At 32.9% G+C, this 4,497-nt stretch overlaps 1 pseudogene; it reads left to right on the forward strand.

Moving 5' to 3' along the window:
- Window positions 1-1,800: 1,800 nt before the first annotated feature.
- On the forward strand, window positions 1,801-3,925 carry LOC149154434 (C4-beta,C20-epoxidase pseudogene; annotated as a pseudogene).
- Window positions 3,926-4,497: the final 572 nt, after the last annotated feature.

Below are 4,497 nucleotides of genomic sequence, written 5' to 3' on the forward strand. Positions count from 1 at the left end.
GAGCAGAGAGAACCATGTTGCATGATTAGGGGATGCCATTACATCTATGGGTAGAAGCATGCAACACAACAATCTACTTGCAGAATCAAAGTCCTCATAGAATACTTGGAATGATCACACCGGAGGAAGCTTTCCCTAGGAGGACTCATGTGTCTCATTTCAAAATTTTTGGATCTTCAATTTATTGTCAATGTCTCCAAGGATTTGAGAAAGAAACTTTAGCTTACAACAAAGTTGGGATTTTTTGTAGGATACATCTAAACTCCACACAATTACTAGGTGTATTTAACTTCACTGTGAATGACAACTATGAGGATATAAGTCAATTTCGATGAAGGATTTCAGACATATGATTGAGAGACACATGTGTGCAGACTCAGGAGATCATTGTATGGTCTTAAACAGGTGCCTCAAGTATAGTACACTCGGATCGACAGTTGTCTTAGTTGATTGGGCTTCACCAAAATTGAAGAAAATGAAAATCTCTATCACATTGTCGTAGATATTAAGTTGTTTATTCTTGTTTTATTAATAGAGAAAAATATTAATAGAGAAAATCAAATCTTTTAGATATAAATATTTCTTGAAATTTTGTATCTTAATAAATCTAAACTAATCTAACTTACCAACTTAAATATTTGGCACACAGATATTCAAAATAGATTTAAAAGTTCAAGGCCAGTGAATATAATGGAGTTCCGAATCGAGGAAGTTACTAATTTTTTAGACACAGGTCCATATATATTCAAATCCGTAGCCACTTGTGTTTTATTTTTAATTATACATGGTTAAATTAAAAAAAATTATTTTGATATAAATTATTATATAAAAAAAATAAAAGCCAGCTCGTTTAATTTTTAATTTCTTAAAGCGAATATTCCAAAATGTATCCACGAAGTAGGAACGTTGACTTGAATGCGGATCTATTTCATCTATTTCCTTCCTTTAATCCAGTTGTTCAACGCTTCAATCCTTCGTTAGTTGTGAACCCAAAACTAATTTTGAAGCATGGAATTAGATCTCCCAGTTATCGATCTTGCAGCCATTCACTGGAAATCCAAAGCAGAAAGCAATGAGTAGCAAGTGAGGAGAAGCGATGAAGAGCTTCAAAAATTGGGGGTTTTTCCATGTGATCAACCATGGAATCAACCCAACTCTTATTGGAACAGTAGATTCCATTGCTCGGGATATGTTTTCACTGCCAACTGATATGAAAGAAAAGGCCATTTTACTGGTTATATCCAGCCGGAGATACGTCCCATGGCAAAAGAATCGGTGCCTGAGAGCATGATTTTTCCCAATGACCATATACTCCATCAGGTTTCTTCCAAGTTGTGGCCCCAAGGAAATCATAGATTTTGGTATGTTTATGAAACACTGATTTTCCTTTTTTTTTTTCTTTCAAATTATGTAATTTTGATGGCTATATATAGATTATACAATATTAATATAGTTTCATTTTAACTTGGATAAATTTATTTCAGTGTTAATTTATTAATAATAGGGAGGAGTTTCACCGGATTTTATATAGATAGATCAGACTAAGGTAATATATTAGACATGATGAAGATTCTAGAAACATCTAATCAAAATAATTGGGTTGTTTTATTGAACTGGTGATTTATTTTGTTCATTTTGTCTGATAATTTGTTATGATGAAGCGAACATATCCAAGAATATAAAAGCGAGTTGAGGGAGTTGTCACATGAGATCCTAAAACTCATTATTTCCAGTTTGGGTGGTGACGTCTCTAAACACTATAGATCAGCCCCCTTCGAAAATTGTGAAGTCCAAATCCGCATGAATTTCTATCATAATAACAAAAACCTGGAAGCAACAACTAAGGATCATCAGATATTCTCTGAAGCTCATACAGACATTGGGTGCCTTACTATTTTGTACCAAGATGATGTTGGTGGTCTTCAGATTCGAACAAAGGAAGGAGAGTGGGTTAATACAAAGCCCTTGCCTGGATCCTTCACTGTTAATATCGGCGACTGTCTACAGGTCAAACACTACAACGCATCTTTCTTTAGAAATTAGAAATATGTTTTAGAAGTAGAACAAAATATAATTGAATGATGTTTGTAAATGGCAGATGTGGAGTAATTGCAGATACCGTAGCGCAGAACACCGCATGGTGTATGGGGGATGTAAAGTGAGGAGGTTTTCGATTGCCTTATTTATGTTTGTGCAAGACGAAGCTGACATTTGTGCTCCTCAAGAATTGATTGATGACAAAAGCCCCTGCGTGTACAAAGCATTTACATTCAAAGAGTTGAGGGCGTACTTCAGGAAGGTTGGGCCAAGTTTAGGCGGAAGTGATGCTTATTTCCGAATATAATGGACTTTGAACGACATTCAATGCTCAAGAAACATCAGTATAGTATATGATTATGATTGCATTATGTTTGAGATTTAAAACTTTTTAAAGTTTTTGCATTTTAAAGCAGGTTTAAATTTATGTTCATTTTTCTCTGTGTTTTGTGTTTGATAGATTTAAGGTTGAGATTTTACACTAATATAATTATAGAGTGTATCTTTGACATTAATTTTCTTGATTTTGTTACACTGAAGGCTTAACTACACCATTTTTTTTAATATACCTATAACAAAGATTTTTTATACGGAAATTCTCTCTATGGTTGATGATTTCAACGTAATAAGTGATTTTTAATCTTCCTCGAGTAATTTGTTTGTTTTTTTTCTTAATTTCATATTTAGGTTGAGCCTATGCCCCCTCTAATGTTTGATAATAGAATGACTTGTTCACCAACAAAATAAAAAACAATGATATATGCTTTATATATCATGAAGTTTAATTACGTGTCTTCATAGTCTCTGTCCCTTAAATAATACATTGAATTCTGACCTGCCTTCAAAGTCTCTTCTCCCTTAATAAATCAAAGAATCTTTGATGACAAACTGCAAGCTGCAATGATGATGCCAAGTGGATTTGTGATCACATGAAAGGATTTATTATATATTTGTGTTATTGCTATGAGAATAGCAAGGCTTTGACGTTCACTTTGAGCAGTTAGATTTTGTTGTATGATATTACATATATTTGAAATGTATAGTTGACTATTTGATGTTATTTTTTTCCAAGTTTATTGAAATTTTGGTAGAGAATTTTTGGAATAGTAAATTTAATCTTTGTAATTTATATAGCTATAATATTTTAGATAGGATTATTAAGTCACTAAATTTATTTATTTATTTAAAAATAATTTTTAAATAATGGAAATATACAATTTTATAAAAAAATTCTCTTAAATTTTAAAAATAAAAATAAAATACGTCGTGTCATGATGAGGTTTACAAATAAGGAAATTATAGGTTAAACAATATGTGGGAGGACAAGTGGGGAATTAGACTACCCCTTATTAATGCATTGTCATTGGTATTAATTGTCGACGCCATTTCCATATCAATTCATTCCAGTATGATCGAAGTTGGAAATAGGACAAAAAATATATTATAGGGATTTGGTGGTATTTCGATGCAGTTGTGGGTCAAGAGCGTTAACTATGAAATGATGGTTGTTGGAGCTTCAACAGCTAGGAACACGTGGTATATAAGAGGTACTCTCCCTCTAAACTACGCAATGACATTGGTTAAAGTCTCAGTGCTAAGCAAAATGGCTTCCCCGAGTGCAGATAGTAGTGAGAATGGCATAAAGGAATTATTGTTAAGTGCACTGGAGGACATATTGGGCTTGATCTTAAAACTCGTAGAGCAGTTTATTATGGAAGCTCATTAGCATTTTACACTGATAAACCACCAGGTCGAAGAATTAAGGAAGGAAGTGGAGTGCCTCCATATTATGGTGACCACGCTGGCAAAGACACTAGACACGTTGACAATTAATGTGGATGGCATCGATCTCAAAGCGGAATCGGCAACTGTTGGAGTTCTGAAATAAGTCTATGGACTTCACGATCCCCTCCCTTTAGACACCAGTGAAGAACAACAAGCTAGCGGCCTCTACGACCAGTTTATGGGAGATTTTGATACACTGAAGGAAGAAGCAGTTTAGATTGAACAAACAACTAAAGAAAGCATGGAAAAGGAAGCTAGAGATCATGCAATATTGACTATTTGAATGTTACGTTTTTTTGCTAAATATTATGGAGTTTTTTGGCATATATATAAGATAAATAATATAAGAACCCTTGAATGGAAAAGACCAACAAAAAATAGAATGTTTAGTGAGAATTTATGGTCTATGGTAGAAGAAGATCCATCTCTTGATGTAAGGGTTCTACCCCGTTCACCAGTTGATACAATATAATATAACTCTTTAAAAAAAATCAAATAAACTATATTTATTTTAAATAAAATTATGAAAATAGTATTTACATTTATCCAAAAAAGTTTAGTTGTCAAAATACATGTATCCAAACTCAATAGTGCATTGAAACTAAAGCTAACAAAAAAATAATGATGATTATAGAAAAGTTAAAAGAACTTATGTGGGTTCTACTTTCATTTCGT

The sequence above is a fragment of the Pinus tabuliformis genome, chromosome 9 (genome assembly GCF_031772625.1).
Source record: "Pinus tabuliformis cultivar Carrire ecotype Pingquan chromosome 9, CPIR1, whole genome shotgun sequence".
NCBI classification, from domain to species: Eukaryota; Viridiplantae; Streptophyta; class Pinopsida; order Pinales; family Pinaceae; genus Pinus; species Pinus tabuliformis.